At 41.3% G+C, this 21380-nt stretch overlaps 1 protein-coding gene across 1 annotated transcript in view; it reads right to left on the reverse strand.

Moving 5' to 3' along the window:
- Positions 1-21002, reverse strand: part of FHL2 (four and a half LIM domains 2) — a 67695-nt gene extending 46693 nt beyond the window's left edge. Inside the window, exon 1 of the mRNA XM_045827809.1 lies at positions 20885-21002. The gene's annotated coding sequence lies outside the window, so the exon portion shown is untranslated. The remainder of the gene's footprint in view (positions 1-20884) is intronic.
- Between the last annotated feature and the right edge of the window lie 378 nt (positions 21003-21380).

Consider the following 21380-nt stretch of genomic DNA (forward strand, 5'->3'; position numbering starts at 1 on the left):
CTGTGCAAACCTATCAGAATTTCATTTCAAATGAAACATATTTGTGTCCCTAAAATACCTGAAGCTTTTTTTTTCTTTCACAGTCTTTTTTTTTTCCAATTAGAAGAGAAGGTTATCTGAAGCTCCTTTACATGTGGATTCTGACAATTCTTCCTGGCATCTAGAAATAGGGGCTTTTCATTCCTCACTTATTTTTCAGAATGTTGATTTTAAACCACACTGAAATCTAGATGTTCTTATTGAATTAAGTTTATGAGTCAATACTTTAAAATCATAAGCTCTTTTTCCCCTGCCACTAAAGTCCTTTTGTACTATTTCTCCTTTGATTGGGGTCAATAACAGGAAAACCACTGGCCTAGCTAGGAAGAGCCAGGGAGCCATCCCCAGAGAGCAGGCTTGAGCTTGGGCTCAGGATGCCCTATGGAGGAGTATGTGTACCCTAGGTAACAAACACCCTTAAATTTTGTGTGTGTCCCCATCTCCCCTGTGAAACAAAGAATATACCACCTCTCTTGTTACCTTAAAGGGTTATTTCAAATTATTTAGCTTTTCTCAAGTCATTTTTATGGCTAATAAATAATTGAACATTTTCTAGAATATCTCCTGTGGCTGATTCTTCACCATGGTGTGGACTGATGTGAGATAAAAAGCTGTATTATATGTTGCTTTATGTTCTTCTGAAAAACAAGGAGAATCTTCCACCTGTTTCAGAAACTGCTTTAACATTGGACCTAAGAGTCATGAAAAAGCTTTCTGGGACAGCCAAAACCTTCTTTTTACATCATTGCAATGGTAATTGTTGAAATACCAGGAAAAGATTTTCTGAGATAACTGACCTTCAGCTTATACTTGTCATACTAATCCCCCTGACACTCACACATATGTTTTAAAATTCTGAGCCATGCTAACTGATGATATTTTTGGAAATTTCTGTGCAATGAGAGATGTTGAGCAATTACTCTGTAACAGTCCCAGATTAGCTGTGAGCCTCCCTGCAGGGATGCAGGGAGCTCCAGTGGCAAATGACCATCAGATACCTGAAAACGCTCATCTAGATGTTCTTAAATTTGAGACATCTTTTCCTTTTTCCTTCTTTTTTGCCTTTATTTCAACAATTTGAAATTATATTTTCATCTTGCTGATGGCCTTACTGTAACCTAGTTCCCTGGTTTTGTTAACATTGTATGAACTCAGTTCTCACTCTCATCGCTTAGTGTAGGGTGTCCATTTCCCTGTGTCTCGATTGGTACCTTGAATTTCCAGGTCATATTAAAAGTAGACGAAGGACATGCTTGAGAAGTGAGTATGTTTGAAAAGTTATCAGGTCAGGAGAGCAGGGACTGTGATCCTAAGCTAAGCAGTCATTGAGACCTTCTGGCTCATTCTTTTTGCTCCTATATCCTCTACCTGCAGCCAGAGTGAAAGGGGTATGAGGAGGAAGATTCCTTTTTTCATTGTGCTCTGCTGGCAAGTTCCTCTATATTCTTTAAAGCCCGTATAAAGTGTCTTCCCTAGAAAGGCTGTGCAGGGAACTGATCAATAGCCTCATTTTTTATCATTCCATACTGTCTCATCCTTCCCTTCTTTACAACAACAGGAGTGAGACCCCTTATGGGCAAGGATTGAGACCTTAATTTCTATATTCTCTGCAATTTATAACTTGGTCAATATTTACTGAATTAGATTCCAGTTTTTTAAAAATGCCTAATATAAGGTAGTCAATATAGGGTAGCCATACAAGGGCTCATTTTGGGCTTCCCTGAATTAAAAAAAAAATCCCAGCCCATTGTCAATTGGGCAGTTCAGTTATCTGGGCTTTGCATTGAGATACAGCTTGCAAATAACTTGAATTAAAGCAAGGCAGAAGGACCTGTCCTTCCAGGTGGCATCAGAGGTTAAGAAGCTGAAAATAGGGCTACAGGGGTCAGCATGGGGAAGTTCTTGGGATACTGCTTCTATCTCCAAGACCAAGGTCTTCATAAAGTGGGGTGTGCTTCCCTTGACCTGCTCCTGCTGCTGCATCTTTCCTGGGCCTTACTCAACAGCTAAGATTAGGGGTCATTGAGTGACTTCCTTGAAGTCTACAGTCTTCATTTTTAGCAACTGAATATGGTGTTCATGTCTTTAAACAATGCTTGGGGCATGTTTGATTTTCTATCAAATGCTTTTAAAAAGTCCTGTATCCCACAGAAATTCATAAAAGTTCTCTCCTCCACAGTGTCATGAGCATGTGTTATGGGCCATTTGTGGAGCAGGTCTACTTGCTGTTGCCTATTTAGTGACAAAAACTGTGCATAGTTTGGAAGAGGGGTCCCCCACCCTTGAAGTTGCTTCTGATAAACAGTCTGCAGAGATGAGCCCAGACAGAAGCACATAGCTTATCTGCCTCCAACTGTACCTGTTTTAAGGTGAAATCACTCAGAAAAACAAAACAAGACAAAACAAAAACTTCTCTATTTCCTTCATTCACTCAGACTGTTGGTATATAAACATTTTCAAAGGTAGACCCAATGAGTAAGCTTGCCTTTTTTTTTTTACTGTTGGCATCTACACTCATGGAGATGACTGCGGGGTTTTCCAAAACATATAGTCCTGATTTTGACTTAGCCATCAGCAGGCTATCTTAGAATACTTCCCAACCAAGACTGGAACCAGTCCTTTCACTTACAAGAAGTACACCTTCACACAGCCAGCTGGGTTTGCAGGGAGAATTCTGTTGTTTTGGACATGCCTCCTTTGCTCATGTGCGAGGGGCACACACAGAGAGAGGGCAGTGTCTTCACAACCCTGATTAGAATGAGGAGTTTAGAGAAGCAATCATTCATCAGAAGCAATATTTTTTTTGTAAAAAAAATATTACAAAGAATTTTTCCTTTCTTTTTTTCTTTTGACTGCTGGTATGTTGACTTTTTTTTTTTTTGTATAGAAAGGTGAGATGGGTGTGGATTTAGACTAAGAGTCTTGGAAGATTTAGTTCTTCCCTTTTTGTTTGAAACTGTAGGAGGAGAGGTGGTTTAAGAGGAACTTCCCATGCAACATGGTGTCAGTGGTGGGAGGGTGATGGGGGAGGGGCACCTGGGAGAGCCTCTGGCAGTCCCAGGTCAGTACTACTTCCTACAGTGATAGGAAAGTCTGAGGTGTGGTAGGCTGAGGGGTGCTGAGCCAGGGTGGTGAAAGTCTATGTACAACAAGTTTTGGGGACATAGAGAGGTGCCATGCAGGCCTGCTGCAAAGAATGTCCCAGAGAGAACAAGAGAAGACCGTCTTCAGGAAAAACAGGAAAGGAGAAGATGGTGAGAGGAAGAAAAAGGAAGCTTCCATTTGGTAAATAAGTGAGGAGGCCGTACTTGGCTAGTTAACTTATATGGGCAAATAAAGCGCTGGATACTATTCACCTAGAAGTCAGGAATGGTTTTAGAGAAAAACCTGAAATTACCCCAAACCTCTCCCAACTTAGTTTCAGCCATGTCAAGACAGGCCATGATATTATAACTGAGCAAGTCAGAAAAGTAGGGTTGATATTATAACCGAGCAAACGAGGAAAGTAGGGTAAGTGTAGAGGGTATATGCAAGCTTAGTAGATCAATCCCCAAGTTAATAGCAAATTTTACATTTTCGTTTAATAACATTGCTAATTGTATTGTAATTGTGCTTAGGATCAACCTTCTGGTCTACTGTTATGAAGAGTACTGCATATGATGTGTAGTAACATTATCGTTTAAATGCTTATCAAGGTACTTAGTCCCAGAGAGAAGAGGCAGAGGTGACATAAATCCATCCTGGAACCATCTCCAGTTCATCCCTGACTTCCCTGGAGTCCCAGAGCTGCTAGTGTGGATCAGATGGGAAAAGCTCGTGCTGTGTTAGTAACAAGGCGCATCCTGGCCCAGCCTTCCCCAGGGCCTGAACCAGGAGAACAAGCCGACTTCTGCCTGCTTCTTACTTCGAGGGCCTTCAGCAGAGTTAACCAGAACAAAGAGGCATTCCAGAGGGCAAGGAATACCAGGAGCCTTGACCCAGTTTTTAGACTGGGGTAGGGATCCCGAGATTACTATCTACACCCTGGCAAAGCTGGAAGCAGAGGCTGTGATTTGGGAGGCAAGACCCAGCATCCTCCAATGCTCACACCAAGGGTGGAATGCAGTAGAGCAGGGCTGTGCATATGACTTTTTCCTCCACCAAAAAAGCAGCTTACCAGCTGGAAGAAGATCTCGCAAGTCTGAAACCCAAGCTAGTTTTATTGGCAACTGCTTCACCTACTAGAAGCCTGGCTTCTCTATCTCTTTTCATGGTCCTGAAAATGACCAGGCATGTGCCCTGATAAGAAGAATAAACCCAAATAGCTGCAAAATGAATTATTTTCTCTTCTCTATGTCTGGCGGGGCCAGGCTGGTCTCTTGGCAGAGAGAAGAAGATTAAGGTGACAGTCTGCACGAGCCCAGGTCAGGTGCCACAGCCTACTTTAACTGAGCATTTCTGCTAGAGGTTCTCTGAATGTCAGTAAGCTACTTGTCAGCAGATTTATTAGGGCAATGCCTTTGAAGTCTATTTTGACTGCTAATCTCTGGTAAATGTGTCATATATTACACTGCAAGTTGTTGGTGGTGTCTAAACCAACATTTCAGATGGTCTTACTCAGACCAGAAGGATTTCTTGGCACAGGCAACCAGAGGGAAGTGTATGGTATGCACATCTTGTATGAGCTTGCATTTTTATTGTGCTGGCAACCAGAGGGGTCCACATAGGTGGAAAGAAATGCAGCAAGACTGCAATGAGAAGGAGTGAAATGAGTAACTTCTCTATCAGAGAGAAGTTAGCAGCACTACTAGGCCAAATGCAGGTGGCAGCAGTGAGGCCGTGAGCATGGAGAAAAGTTATGTGATAAAAATATGCTTAGTTACTTTAGGAAGACATGCACTGCCTGTTAAACCTCAGGTAAGATTCCAGGGGTCTAGTACATAAAAGGTTTTTATTTTAAGATTTCAAGTTCTATTTCATCCCTGGCAAAATGTTCACCATTTTGGCTTTGAACCAAATCCTCATGAAACTTAAGGGAGGGGAACAGTAATACAAACCAACATGAAAGAATTCCAAATGGGCCTCTGTGGGCATGTGTGTGTGGTACTCATTTGGGTAATGAGATTGTTCATTTTTATCTCAGTTAATAAAGCTGATCCTAAAAAGACAGACTGACACCCACTATATTTGAAACTGTAGACAAAAATTAAAGGATATTAACATAATTTCCCAGTATTATTTTTGAGTTAAACTTTCAAAATGTAACTTTTGAAAATAAAAACAAATGATAACTTTAGAAAGAGTATTACCAAAGATCAATCCTGTCACATTTAAAGTGAACTTTTAAAGAAAACAAAGTATAATGTACAACATTTTTTCTGCATTAATTATTTTCGAGCCCAACTTAACAGCCCTTGTTTCTTATTCCTGGTTATAGTTAGAATTCTTTTCCCCTAATAACCCCAAATTCTAATCTTTAAATTAAAGAATTTGTAAAAGATCCTGAAACTCAGAGCTATTTTGACAATAAAAGCTCATCCTTCTCATAGCAATTGGATTGAAGATGGTGGGCAGGAAGAAATTATCAGTCAGAAACTTCCTGTTTGCTGAGTGATTCATCCTCACAATGCCACAAAAATAAAGAAATGTCAGCCTATTCCTTCCAGAGTTTAAAGTCCAGTGCGACTGGGAGGAAGGGAGCCAGCTGGCTAAAGGTGAGAGCCCAGTAAGATCTGGTCAGGGTTCAGCTCTGGAAAGTATATCCCACTCTGAGTATATTTACTCATATATCCAAAAGAATTGAAAGCAGAGTCTCAAAGAAATATTTGCACTTACATGTTCATAGCAACATTTTTCACAATACCCGAGAAGTGAAAGCAACTCAAGTGTCCATTGAAGGGTGAATGAACACAACGTGGTCTATACATACAACATAATATTATTCAGTATCAAGAAAGGAGGGAATTCTGACACTTGCTACAACATGGATTAACCTTGAGGATGTTATACTAAGTAAAATAAGTCACAAAAAGGCAAATACTGTATGATTCTACTTACATGATGCACTCAGGGTAGTCAAATTCATAGAAACAAAGTAGAATGGTGGCTGCCAGGGGGTGGGAGAGGAGGGAATGGAGAGTTAGTGTTCAATGGGCACAGGGTTTCAGTTCTGCAGTATGAAAATGCTCTGGAGACCTGTTGCCTAACAGTGGTGGAAACAGGGAAACAGGATAGGGAAGGAGAGAAAGCTAAGCAAGGAAATGGTTTCAGGTCAAATCCCAGCCTCAGTCAATGCATATATTTGACATTACTGAAATGTACACTTAAAAGTGATTAAGATGGTAAAACAACAACAACAACAACAAAGATATGGAAAGTGTATGTGTAGAAAGTGCAAAGGAAAGCACTAGCCTGACCCGAGGGTCTGTCATGTTTAATTTTATGTGCCCAGATGTTTGGTCAAACATTATTTGGGGCATTTTTTCAAGGGTGTTTCTGGATGTGATTGTCATATGAATTGGTAACTGAGTAAAGCAGATTACCCTCCCTAATGAAGGTGGATCCATCTGATCAACTGCAGGCCTGAATAGAACAAAACACTGACCCTCCCTGGAGTGAAAAAGAGTTCTTTCTGTCTGACTACCTTCAAGCTGGGACATCAGTTTTTTCCCTGCTTTTGGACTTGAAATACAACATTTAATTTTCTAGGTATCTAGCTTGCTGACTCACCCTAAAGGTATTGGGACTTCTCAGTCTATGTAATAACAGAAGCCAATTCCTTATAATACATCAATTTCTCTCATACGCACACACACCATTAGTTTTGTTTCTCTTGAGAAACTCTAACTAATACAAGGTCCTATGAAGGTTTTTCTTGGAAGAGATACCATCTGGCCTGAGCCTTGACAGAAACATTAAGAGGTGGCCAACTGGAGAGCATTAATGGGACACAGAGGCCCTTGTGACACGTCAAGGCCTGTGTCAAGTCTTGCACACAGTTCAGCATTACCAGAGCCAGACATGAGGCTGAGAGGAGGTGGGACCAAACCATAGAAAACCTTACATGCCACACTAAGGAGCTTTCTCCTATAGGCCAGCATCTCCCACTCAGGTCTGCAGGTAGCATGTGTAAGAGGTGCCTCACACATGACACATACAAGCTAACACTCAAGATTAAGGTCAGATAGGGCTGGTAATTCCCAAGTTAAACACGTTAACAGGTATCTTTACTACAGGACTTTTCAGAGCCTTTAATGAGCCAGTAGGCAGCATGAATCTTCAGGAGAGGATGTTGTACTTTAACACAGACTCCATCCCCCTGTCTAATTCTGATACCTGTGAAGATGGGAATGGAGGCCACTTCCATAAAGTACAGCTAGGAGATTGGGAGTCATTGAGAGAGCGTAGGTAGTAGACTGACATGGCTCATTCTTTGATTTTGATAGATGACTTTGTCTCAAGTATAGAAATCTACTAGGGGCTCATTTAGGAGCATTGGAGATTCTGCCAGTGCTCTTTCACTGTGTCTGTGTCGAGTGCCTTTAGGCTATTGGAGCTGTGTCACTTCTAGTCCTGGGGTGCCCTTGACAATCACTGGCAGATGTGGGGAAGTGGCAGTGCAGCTCCCTTCCTTAGTCAGGTCAAACCCGTCAGCAGGGTCTGGCTGAAGCTGGGACTTGGCCTGGAATCATGTTCTTGCTGATCTTCCTCCCTTCCCCACTGCCTACTGGGGCACTTCCTCAATAAAACCCAGACCTCACTCCTGGGAAACCCAAGAACAAGAGGCTGCTGCCCTGGTCCTTTCAAAGGAAGGGAGATTAGGAATGAGAGCAGTAGTAGTAGGAGTGGGAGCCATTCAAGAATTTTAAATACATAAAATCAGTAAAAATTATGATAGATGATTGGATCCTGAGGATGCATCCAAGATAATTTCTTTGGCTTAGATAAATGACAGGTACCATCATCAGGAAAATAGAAAAAACAAGTTTATGGTACAGGATGATTTCAGTTTTGACCTATTGAAACTGAAGTGGTTTCAGGAAGGCCATCCAAATAGAAAAATTTCCCAAGCTTGTATGAACAAGCTAGAGGATGTTAGAGTTTGTGATATGGCTGTAAGCATTCACTAGCCAAATGGCAGTTTAAAAACAACAAAAACCAATAGAGTGGGTAAGTAACCTAAGGGGGATGTGGATTGTGAGGGCTGGGTCAAAGGTCAAGTTCCAGGACCCTTTGAAGTTTAAGTGGTAGGTAGAGGAGAAAGCATCCATGTAGACCAGGGATCAGGGAACCAGGAGGGAGAGAGTGGATATCAATGACTAAAATAATTCAAGGAGTAGTGGCCAATAGTGTTGAATGAGGTAGGGGCTGCTAAGTGCAGCTTTTCGAATGATTGCAAATTGTAGCTCAACTTTTAATTATTTGAGAGCCACTTGAAGATTTCAGAAGCATATTTCATAAACAATAACCCTTTACAAATGTAATTATCTGCATTTTAGAGGAGAGGAGATTGTGATACAAAGAGAGGGTACTTGCTGGATCACTCAGATGAGTCCACCACATTGCTGGAGCAGGAAGGCTGTGTATCTTTGCATCTTGCCTGTCTGATGAAAAGATACCAGCTTCCTCTCTGATGGTATAATGGCCATACCATTTCATCACCCTTTGGTGGTGCCTATCCACAGTGGACACAGTGTTTTGCCATCTACATTTGTCAAGATGCTCTGGGCTCTTGGAAACATAGGCTCTGTACTCCCATAAGGAAGAGGTAAGAGAGAAATACTCAGCCTCCTGAAAGGCAATGCGCTTTCTGGCTCAGCCCCTTACCATCATCCCAGCCCCACCCAAAATATCCATATGCATTTTTGATGTAGAAAAGTAATTGCTTATTCTAAGTTACTTTAACCAAGAGGCAGAGCTCCATAAGTCAAGTCAAAAAATAACCAAAGCAGAATGAAAAACACATGGTAAAGAATGGAAACAGCATGTCTATTAAAATACCTATACAGTGGGCTTTATCACTCCTTCCAGACAGCCTCCCTTCTGCTCAGCACCAGGGTCCCCTCTTTTCTCTCCCGCTAGCCAGTGGTCATAAAAGGCAGCCTTTGATGTGGGGGTAACCAGTTAACCACCCTCAGACCTTCTGTGAATTACAGGAAGAGGCTACTGCAGAGACCCTAATACAATGAGGAAGGAGCCAGGCCCTCGGGCTGTGAGATATTTTACCTGTTTTTTGTCACATAAGTGGGGTGACTTAGAACAGGCACACACAAACAATCTGTACTTGTACACTGAGGAACAGACAGTGCTGGGTGGTGGATGTGCAGAAGAGGTTTGGGGTTCCTAATAATTAGTCACGTTGCTTTCTAGCTTCTCAGAGTTCTGCTCACAGAACCCTTTCACTCTTTGGTGGAAGGATGGAAGAACCCTTTCACTCACAGGTTTTTGTTTTGTTTTGAATCTTTTACTTTTTCCATGAAGACTTATGTCTATAAAACTGATCAGGTAGGAAACCGCTTCATTGCCTCCAGCCCAAAGGATCAAACTAGGCCATCTGCAGAGAAGGATGTCTGAGCAGCCCATGGGAGTGAGTAAGTTGCCCTTGGACCAGTGAGGATCCAGGCAAAAATAAAAAAGGACCAGAAAGTATGGCCACAGCTGTGGATCGCCAGCTCTGACGATGGCCCACACCAGGAAAGATGTTTTTACACAAGCCTTCCTGTGGTGCTGGAAAAATATTATTATGAAATAATGCTTATCCTTACTATGGGAGACATATTCTGTTCTCTTTTATTCTATTTTTTCTATTCTATTTTATTTTATTGTTAAAAATATGCAGATTTCAATCCACTAAATGGTTTTCTTGGCTCACACAGAGCTATGAAACTGGTCTCTAGTTTAAGAAACTTGCATTTAGGCCAAATTCAGGCCAGAGGAAAGCTTTTTGTGAACTCATGGTTTCTTGTAGAGTGACAGTAGAGAAGAAAGTCACCTCAATTTAGGAAAATGTCATAAAAGAAAATCAAGCTACAAGGTGAGGCCCTGAAACTCAAATCATAATCTCTTGAAGAAAGAAACACATTTGATTTTAAAATATTGGCCAGTATAAGGAGGTCACAGCCTAGTTGTATGTTATAGGAAATCCTACTTCAGGGTTTTTTATCTTCCTTGTGGAAAGAATAAAGATGTCTGAGGTGGCAGGAAGCTTATGAGGATTGAAAAAATCCCTCTAAATGTTTTTCCATCCAAGGCAGCTCCACAGGGGCCCTTGGTGCCTGTAAAACAAGGAGCTGTGGGGCCCAGTGACTGGATCCTCCTGCAGCCCTCAGACCTACCTGCCCATTTCTACCTGTTGACTCAGCATACTTATTGAAAGCATTCTCTTTGCCTCTCAAAGTGTCCCAGTTTTGACCATAAATTCTATGGTTACCCTAAGTGTGGATAATTGAAGAAAATATGTATAGGGCATATAATCTGTATTATTATTATTATTATTATTATTATTATTATTATCACTTTGCCACAAAAACACACAGTTCATATGTTTATTTACTAATTTCTAACACTGAAATAGACCCCAGAAAGGGCTGGAATAATGCAATTGGATACCTGCCCCTGAAACTCATGATCATGCCACATGCCTGGTTCCTGTGGTGCAGGGGCCCCTCCAAGTTAACCCCAGTCCCTCCACCTGGAACACTGAGCCCTTTCACATGCTTCCCATCCTGGTGGCTCCTGAGCCATCCCCAAGTCAGAAGAGGGTATTCATGTATATATAGGGGCAACCTGATGCCACTCAAGATGAGGTCTGACATGGCTCAACTGCCACAGATTTGGGAATCAGGGGCCTTGCTGAGCTGTGGACTCCTTCTAATCTCCCCCAGTCTTCCTGGCTCCAGAAGTGCCATCAGACCCTGTCCAGCCCCTGAGAGCTTGGAATCATCCTAGGTGCCAGCATGACTTGGACACCCACAGCACACCACCCTCCATGGCTGACATGTGGCCTCAGTGCCCAGCCTCTTTGATCCTGGTGCATCAGGTTGCCCTCCTGCTGGCTGGCATTTCCCCAGCCTCCCATCACTGTCACCTGTGCTGCTGGGCCCTAAATATGTCACTGGAGCACCCTGAGCAAAGTCACCCATCCTGTCCTGGTGCCCCTTGGGTGTTAATGGGCTCTTCTCCACCTGCTGTGTTACTGTGGGGCATCCTGGTGCTGGGACTGCCCTGGGATGTGACTCAGCCCCCGTCCCCAGACACCTCCCCACCGTGAGCAGCATGGCCTCCAAACAGGTCATTACCACTTTGCAACCTACTTTTATGGAATATTTATGGTTTCTTGAAAGTCAATACTATGGGTGAGGATAAAGGGAGACTGAATATTTTAAAACTTGGCTCATTAAGATAAAGTGCTTTGTAGAGTTAACTGTGACTCTTTGGCATCCTGTGCATTGTAGGGCACAAGGTGACAAATCATCCAGTTTAGTGTCATATAAAATCCAAATCTGAGATCCAAGCTTTTTCTGAGGAAGCTTTTCATCCTCCCCTCATTATAACCAAGGAAAAAAGATCTGTGAAACACAAAAGGCTGTAGTGTGTGCTAAGTAGTGCAGTGGGCAGGAGATTATGATAGGGCTAATCCCATGTCTGCTTCTCAGTGACTGGGAGGCAGAATAATGGCTTCCCAAAGCTCATCCCCAGAAATAGTAAGAGAATTTTGCAGGTGATTATACTATGGGTCTCGATTAGGGAGATTATCCTGGATCATCCAGGTGGGCCCCACCGAATCACAAGTGTCCTTATACTGGAAAGAGGAGGCAGGAGAGTCAGAGTCAGATTTGAAAATGTTAACTCTGGCTTAGAAAGTGGAGGAAAGGGCTATGAACCAAAGAATGTAGGAGGCCTCTGGAGGCTGGAAAAAGCCAAAAACCAATTCTTTCCCAAAGGAACCGGCTTTGCTGTCACAGACTTTAGCCCAGTGACACCATTTCAGACTTCTGACCTCCAGAACTGTAAGACAAATTTGTGTTGCTTTCAGACAACAGACTGGGATAGTTTGTTATAGCAGCAATGGGAAACTAATACGGGAACTGCAACTACATCTCCTTAGTTAAGGATACTTTTCTGGATTTTCCTTTGTTACCTCATCTGTAACCAGGAATGCTAATAGTGCCTACGTCATATAGTTGTTGCGTAGACAGGACAACGTGAAGCAAACCCACAGCACGCTTTATGGCACATGGCATGTGCTCCTCAATGAATGGTAGCTATTAGTGTTTTTACTGCCTTGTTGGGTCCTAAAAAGTGCCTTAAGAGGTTCTTGTCATTATCCTCTTTAAAGAGGAGGCTCTGGGAAGGTGATTTCTTGCCTGGGCACGTTGTATGTGGCAGAGCTTGGATCCAAGCCCAAATGACCCTATTCCTAGGTCTCACTTGTCTCTTAAAACAAAATGAAAAAGTAGTGAAAGTTTTGAAATAAGGTTTAAGTGTGGACAGGGGAACATTAGACTTGGATCCTGATAAGACTACTTTGTGATAGATGCTGATATATGAATTACGGTGAAAAGTTGTAAAGAATTTGAGCCTTCATTTTCAACAAACACTTATTTAGGACCTAGTTTGTGCCACTCACTGTTGTAGGTCCTGGGGACATGTCAGTGAACAAAATAGCGAGCCTCTGCTGCAACTGGAGCTCTCATGTTATTCAGGGACACACAAACACTGATACATATGTAGCTGTGAGTGTGGATAATGTGAGACAAGTGTTTTGAACAGAAGTAGATTAGGATAAGGAGCTAGACAGTAATTTTAGCTGGGGTGGGTGTATCTCAGATGCGGTGTGAATGAAGGAGGGAGGAAGGTGTGTGATTTTCTTGTCAGGGAGCTCACTGATACTACCAGCAAGTGAAAATACCCTGGAGCAGGGCAGTGTGACTGGAAGAGCATCCTAGGTGGAGAGGGAGAAAGGAGGAGATGAGATCAGAGTCCCAGGGCCTGGGTCAATGTAGGACTCTGTAGGTTATGTAGCACTGAGATTGTGTTTTAATTTGGGGTGCCATTGGAGAGTTATGAGCAGGTGAGAGACACGATCTAATTTGTTATGAAAATGATAACAAATTTTAAAAAGAGACTTGTGGTTGAGTTGAGCTCACGTTGACCTGTGGAGCTGCCCAGCTGCTCCAGCTGGCAGAGGTTTGCTGCAGCTGCCCAGGAAACAGTGAAGTACTGTACACAAAAGTAGAAACAGCTCTGGGTGGGGTGCCAGGATCCTGCCAAGCTGACCCCCAGCCAGACTGGAGGGTTTTCTACTGCTGCTGCTTAGTAGTGGCAGAAGGCCCTATCAATTCCTCTGGAGAAATTTCATTACTTAAATAATGTTGAACTTGTCACTGTGAATTCCAAGCCTCCTGACTTGTTGAGAACTCTGTTTTGATTAAAAGGACCTCACTCTGCCCTCCTCACTGTCCTCAGAGTTTTTCCATCTGAGAGTATTTTAGACATGGGACTGTGGTTGTAAATGTTTCTCCCCTCACTTGGATAGTTGCTGGTGCTGCTTAATTTGAGTGCCAACAAATTTGCGCCTGTTTATAGGATTTTTTCATTTTCAGTTTATAGGACTAGAGAGAAAGGTGCCTAAAAGGGGTTTGTCTCACCTACTTTTAAAATTTCTTCACTTTCTTCCATTCCCCTCTCTAAAAGTAAATAAATAAAATCTAAAAAACAATAAAACTTCTTCACTTTCATTGTTGCATGCACTTTATGATTTCTTTACTGAATGTAACTGATTTAAATTTTTACTGGCCTCTGTCTTTTGCTTTAAGGATTGGAAGACATAATGTTTGGTTCATAATTCAGTGTAATTAAAGTTAAAGTTTTGAAAGAAGGAGGTTATTCTCCCTAACCTGTATTTTTTTGTTATTTACTAAATTAAGTTAAAAGAACAAAATGGTGTTGTTTCCTAATGGTTAATTAAGAGATTCTGAACAAAATTGGAGAGCTTTTGAAAAAGGAAGCTTACACCATTGAGAATTTACTCAGCATGTCCAAACTCTTTCCTACCTCCCAACCAAACACACACATTTATACACACAACCCACACTGCATCCTCCCACCCACACTCACAGATATGTGCCACATACTCAGCCCCACACACTCACACACAGACTTTGGTGAATAAAAACTTCCAAGTCAGAGGATTTATTCCTCAGAGATACATTATCATGAAATATTAGGGTTTATTGCAACAGGTTTGAAACCATTCTGTCCTTGTGCTGTATATCAAAGGGTGGGGAGTGGATTTCAAACCTGTTCAAGTCAGCATTGCAGAGGAACAGGACTAGTGACAAGGGACACTTCTGGCTCCTTTCTTTGGATCTTAATACTTCCTATGCCTGAATTAAAGACAACAATTTAGTAGATATTTACAGGCAGCTGTTGTGTGCAAAACACTGTGCTAGCTATTGGGGTATAACTAAGCAGGTGAACAGCCTTCCCATGTTCTCAAGAAGGTACTGGAAATAAAGGGAGAATTTTTTTTAGAAGGGGGTAATTTAAAAGCCCTCACTCATTTTTAAGGTGAGGTCCTGTTTTTATGATGGAGACTTTCCTAATAGTCTCTGGTCAGATGCCTGCCACTGCTGGCAATGCACTGCCTGGGTTCATAACTGAGCTGCCCCACCTCCTGGCTCTGAGCCCCTTTACTCCTCAGCACCTCAGGGTCCTCATACATCGATGAGGAACCCAGAGAGGTCCTCACAGAGCTGCTTCTTGGGTCACCATGGGTGGGCACATGTGCACATGGTATGCACTCCAGTGCCAATTCTACGACCTCCCTAACTCAGAGCTTCATTTTATTTTAAATTTAGAATTCAAATAAGTACTGGTTCAGATTCTTTAAAGAGAAGATTTTTTCTTTTTCAGACTGGGGAGCAGGGAGCAGGAGACCTCTTTATTCCTCTTACAAAGTGTTGGTTTTTAGAAATGTCTCAAAAAGAACAAAGAAAAGTAGCCATTGTCCCCAGTGGTTGTTCCTGCTCCCCAACACATATTTAGCACACTGTCTTGTACACATGGGACACACCTTTCACCTGGCAGGACAAATCCTATTCATTTCCAAGTCCATATTGTTCACATCCTTCCCCACCTGTCCCGGCCTTTTATTTTTTTACTTCCTTTAGGGTCCCTACCTTTCTCTATGTAAAATTTACCCCAAGCATGTTTTACCTAGTCAAGTAATATTCCTATCGGGTTATTACACACCATTCCTATAGCACCTGTGCATTCAAACCACACTGTTCACTGCATATGGCTTTAACATTGCTCTCATGTTATTCTAATGTCACTAGATTATGAAATCCTTGAAGCCAGACCATATTTAAAAAAATTTTTTAAATTCTCACCTGAGGACATTTTTTCATTGTTTTATCATGAGAGATGAAAAGGGAGAGAAAAATATCACTGTGAGAAAGAAATATCCATTGATTGCATCCTATACACACCCTGACCAGGATTGTAAGTGCCCAGGTGGGGGATGGAACAACAACTTAAGTATAGGCCCTGACTGGGAATGGAACCCATAACCTTTCGGTTACAGGAGGATGCTTCAACCACCTGAGCCTCACCAGCCAGGGCCAGACTGTATTTTTAACTTGGTTGCAACTTCTATAGGGGATAACACTTCTAAACCTGTTTTCTTATCTGAAAACAGGAATAATAATACTAGTAATATTTATAGGGTGGTTGTGAGCATTTAGCTAGTACATAGTTGTTGGATATAGTGATCATTTAATAAATTTTAGCTACTATTTTTTTAAATCTTCTTCTGAGGACATATTTTCATTGCTATTTTAGAGACAGAGGAAGGAAGACAGAGAAACATCAATTTAAAAGAGAAGCATTGATTGCTTGCTGCTCATATGTGCTTGGACCAGGAATGGATAGAGTAATCTTGGATGTAGGTCCTTGCCTTTCATGACTTGGAATACTTCTTTCCTGCCCTTTCTTGCCTGCAAGATTTCTTTTGAGAAATCAGCTAATAGTCTTATGGGCACTTTTTTGTAGGTAACTGTCTCCTTTTCTCTTGCTGCTTTTAAGATTCATTTCTTATATTTAATCTTGGGTAATGTAATTATGATATGCCTTGGTTTGTGCTTTCTTGGGTCCAACTTCTTTGGGACTCTGAGCTTCCTGGACTTCCTGGAAGTCTATTTCCTTTGCTAGATTGGAGAAGTTCTCCTTCATTATTTGTTCAAATAAGTTTTCAATTTCTTGCTCTTCCTCTTCTCCTTCTGACACCCCTATGATTTGGATGTTGGAATGTTTAAAGTTGTCCCGGAGGTTCTTAAGCCTCTCCTCATATATATATTTTTTTAATTCTTGTTTCTTCATTCTGTTCTTGTTGAATATTTATTTTTTCCTTCTGATCCAATCTGTTGATTTGAGTCCTGGTTTCCTTCCTGTCATTGTTGGTTCGCTGTACATTTTCCTTTATTTCACTTTGCATAGCCTTCATTTTTCCCTCTATTTTGTGACCATACTCAACCAATTCTGTGAGCATCCTGATCTCCAGTGTTTTGAACTGTGCATCTGATAGGTTGGCTATCTCTTCATTGCTTAGTTGTATTTTTTCTGAAGCTTTGATCTGTTCTTTCATTTGGGCCTTTTTTTTTCCTCAGCACCCCTGTTACATAGTAAGTGGCAGAGCCTTAGCTGTTCACCAGGGCAGGGCAATCACATCACTGTGTAGTGACACTGTATGTGGGGGAGGGGTCTGAGAGGGAACAATGGCACTTGCTCTGCTGTCTGCTGGCTTTCAGTCACTTTCCCCACTACTCACAATCGAATCGGGCCCTTCTGGTGCTGATACCAGATGGTGGGTTTTGTACATTCTAGGACCCTGTGGGTCTCTCCAACGAACTCTGCTATGAGGCTGGGAGTTTCTCCCAGTGCTGCCTCAACCCCCACAGGTGTTTCAGTCAGAGGCTTTGAGGCTTTATTTCCCCTGTGCTGGAACCCTGGGTTGTGTGGTCTGTCTCGCTCCCCAGTTGTTCTTCCTAGTTTATCTGCATGCAAATGTGGGACCACACAGTCTTCAATCCACCACCTTGCTCACCCCGGTCCTCTAGCCACTGCCTTACCAGGAGTCCTCTCCACCCGGCTGCCCGTCTCTGCCCCTCCTACTGTTCTGGATGAATGTTTCTTCTTTAACTCCTTGTTTGTTGGACTCCCATACAATTAAATTTTCTGTCAGTTCTGATTGTTTTTTGTTTTTAAATTTGTTGTTGTCCTACTTTTGGTTGTGTGAGGAGGCCCAGTATGTCTATCTATACCTCCATCTTGGCTGGAAGTCCTGGGCAATTGCACCTTTTATCATTTTAGTTATTACACATAATGTGTTGCCATAGAACCCTTTGTGCCTCCATAATAGTTATTTTATCTTCCTACAAAGCAATGGATAAGAGAGAAGTAGAATAATCAATATCATGTATTTTTCTATTTTGCATTCATGTTAAACCATGGACTGACATTTTGAAATTAGTCTAGATTGATCAGCACAGACTTTAGCCCAGGTGGAAGGTGCTCTTAACATGAAAATAGTCAGTCCCCTGTTCCTTCAGATGCCTCTGCCCCCTTCATGCAGATCCGGCAGAAGACTCACTTCTTAAAATCCAAAATGAAATTCTTGCATTTTCTCTTTAAAATCTAATTACACAGCTTTCTTAATAAAACACACAGGGCATATTTCATCTGTTTTTGTCTTGGTGTGGCTTTATTTCTATTTAACATTTTGGTGTTATTTTTTAATTTCTCTACTTTCTATGTAAATTTATCTTTTAAATTCAAACAAAGCTCCAGATTGTAAAATTGTCCTCAGAGTTCAAATTAATTTTATTTTTATAAACTTACACTTAAAAATAAATAATACTTATGAAAGACATCTGTTAAATACCAAATCACTCACACCTTATGTTAGTTTCTTTCTATTTTTCATCCTTAATTTTAGTATGTTGGAGCCCAAATGATGAAGGGCTGACAAATCAATAATGATGAAGAAGATCAGTAAGACAAATGGGGAGCATACAGACCAAGGCACAGGTGGTTGAGTCTTTTTACTGTTCAGTAGGTAGCATTGATAATGTAGAAACTAGCAGATCATACTTCAAAACAAGTTATATTGTGACAAAAATTACTTATCTAAATCTCAGTTTATGCTTTTTACTTCCCATGTATTTGACTGTTATGGATATTTCAGTATTCAGACTAAATAAAGTAAGTCATGGTGTCATAAAGAGACAACCAATATTCAGCAAGAGTTAAAAAACACAGTAAAAGTACATTGACTATAAATTGAATGAAAAATGATAACCAAATAACTTGTATTTATATATGCATATCTATATGTACATATATATTCCTTAATTATAATTTATATTTCTTTCATAATTTGTTATTTTGGGGTTCATCTTAAAGTACATTAATGTGCAACATAGTGGGAATATTTTCCCTCTCTTTTAAAGCTAGTATTAACATAATAGTTGCTCTTACAATCAAGGACCTCTTAGAATAATTAAGATAAACAATAAAATGCTGAGTATTGTCTTCTCTCTGCTAGTCTATTTTCTATGGTGAACACATGTCTGTATACTAAGAAAAAGAACAAAGGAAAATAAACACTATGAATATAATTTCACCTCTTTCTTTGATGGTGTTACAAATAAGACAACAAACCGCACATGGAAGTGCTTAGGCTAAGCCCCATGTCACCAAACTGAGACTTAATTACAGTTCACTTCTCCCAGAAATGGAGCCTTAAACCAGTCAATCAGGAAACACCTGACCAGTAAAAGTGAGGCAATGTGCCTCATGGACTCCCCACCCTCCCCTAAGGAAAGTGACCTTGTAATAATCAACCCACTTCTTTGCCCAGTATAATTTCCTTATCCTACTCCCTTATGCCTATAAAAGTCTTTCATTTTGCACAGCTACTTGAAGCCCTTTTCTTTCCGATAGATTGGATGCTGACTGATTCATGAATCGGTGAGTAAAGTCAATAGGATCTTTAAAATTTACTCAGTGATTTTGTTTTTTAATAGTGAGGCGAGAGCGAGGATGACTTAAACTTAGAGATTTTTGGCTATCTATTTTAAATATGAAATACTTTACAGACCCAGTAGAAAGTCTGTGGGTTCCCATTAAGAGTTGTGGGGCTAAAAAGAGAGGTCTACCCTCCAAGAGCTGGAATCAATGGAGGACTCTGGAAACATCAACAGGACAAATGAAGTCTAAAAATGGAAAATGTGCTCAAAGACCGGTGGTAGGTGAGCAGCCAGGGATGCTCCCCAGGGAAGCATGGAATTTTTTTGTGGAAGTCGTTCACCCAAATGTTTTCTTAATGTTAGAAAAAACCCTCCAAACTATAATCATTAGACACTTTCGTAAGGTAGGATTGATCTCAAAATGTAATAGACTTGACACAGAACATCTCATTATAAACCTAGAAGTAAGATAAAGTGAAATAACATTCCTCAACAAAACAAATAAAACAGTAAACCTATACAGAGCAAATACATGACAATGTTTTTAGATCAGACTTGATAAAGTGCCTTGTGTGGAGTCTGGCTAGCAGATGTTTATATGTATATGATACCTATTGTTATATATATTGAGATGGCCAAAAAGTTCTTTGGGTTTTTTTCTGTGTGATACCCCTAGTAGCGCTTGGTTGTTTTTGACTTCATTTGAAATGACTTTGTTAGATTGTATTGAGACTGCTGTCATATCAGCATACATTTAAAAAAACTTATCAAAATTGGTGAATTTTTGTGTAGTCATTTTAATATTGAAGGTGGAAGAAAATACACAACATTTTTGGCATATGATGCTTTATTTTTTCAAGAAAGGTAAAAACACAACTGAAATGCAAAAAAAAATTGTGCAGTGTATGGAGAAGGTGTGGGACTGATCGAATGTGTCAAAAGTGGTTTGTAAGGTTTCATGCTGGAAATTTCTCACTGGATGAGGCTTCCTGGTCAGGTAGACCAGCTGAAGTTGATAGGGATCAAATTGAGATATTAATTGAGAACAATTGACATTATACCATGCTCTTGGAGATAGCCAACATACTCAAATTATTCAGATCAATAAAGTTATTGAAAAAATGTGTCTTTTATTTTATGGAAAAAAACTAAACAAACTTTTTGGTCAACCCAATATACATTCCATCAGTATTAACATTATTTATGCCATTGACTCAAGCATTACTGAATACTGTGAATTTCACATATATTCTGCTTTAGAAGTTAGTAAAACATTAATGCATTCACTTTTTAAAACACATAACAGCTATCTGTACTTTCGAACCATCAGCTGTAATAAGTCTTCTTGTATAAACATAGTTTCCTAGCATAATCAGACTCATCAGTAACTTGCCTTTTCACCACAGGGTCTTGGGAAATCCTGCCAGGGAGAAAAAGCTCCAGAGCACTGTGTTTTTTTCCCTATCCAATGTTTATTTTTAATGTTTTTCTTTTTCTGTCCTCACTGAAAAAAAAGCTGTGTGGTGTTCAAAACTCAATGTAAATTCTGATTCCCACTCAGAGAGGGTAAGGTGAGCCAGGGCCCGCCCATATTTTTTATATGCCTGCAGGCCCCTGCTGTAGCTCAAGGAGGGCAGGTACTGTTCTTCCCTGCAGATTGTGGGGCAGGGGTTGTGTCACTGCCACCTGGGTCTCTACTAGGGCCTGCCAGGGGACCGAGTCAGAGGGTCCCTCCCAGGGCATGAAGCTTGCACAGCTGGTCTCTAAGCCAGGCAGACACAGGGAAGGAGGATGGTAAGGGAGAGGCAGGAGGAAGAGAAAACTGGGGCCCTTACCTGTCTGTCTTCTGCTCCAGCCTGACCATAGGGGACAGTGTCAGTGAAGGGCTAACCACTCTGCTGGATTACCGCAACCATGTGTGCAGCTGCAGCCAGCTGCTATCTGCCAGCAGGGCTATAAATAAGGCACGTCCAGAGCACAGGAGATAAGAAGTCAGCCCCTTGCTCCCACCTGCCTTGTAAGGTATGCAGATGGAAAGGGGACACCAGCTCTGTATTCAGCCTGCCTGTCTCAAGGACATCCCAGGGCTTGCACATATTCCAACCATCCAAAGGGCAATCACAGAACCAGGGAGAAATCTCACATTGCCCGATAAACGGCAGAGCCTCCAGGCAGGCTGCCTGCAGCAAGTCCTTCAGATTAGGTGGCTGGCACCGAGGCACAGAAGCAGGAGGAAAGTAGTCCCAGACCATCCAGCACCTCTGGGGGGTGATAGCGATTTTCAGCACTGCCTCTTAGATACAGCAGGCTGATCCTGTCCCCCTGACTCCA

This window comes from Phyllostomus hastatus, unplaced genomic scaffold (assembly GCF_019186645.2).
Source record: "Phyllostomus hastatus isolate PE091 unplaced genomic scaffold, TTU_PhHast_1.1 phas_scaffold_78, whole genome shotgun sequence".
Classification (NCBI taxonomy): Eukaryota; Metazoa; Chordata; class Mammalia; order Chiroptera; family Phyllostomidae; genus Phyllostomus; species Phyllostomus hastatus.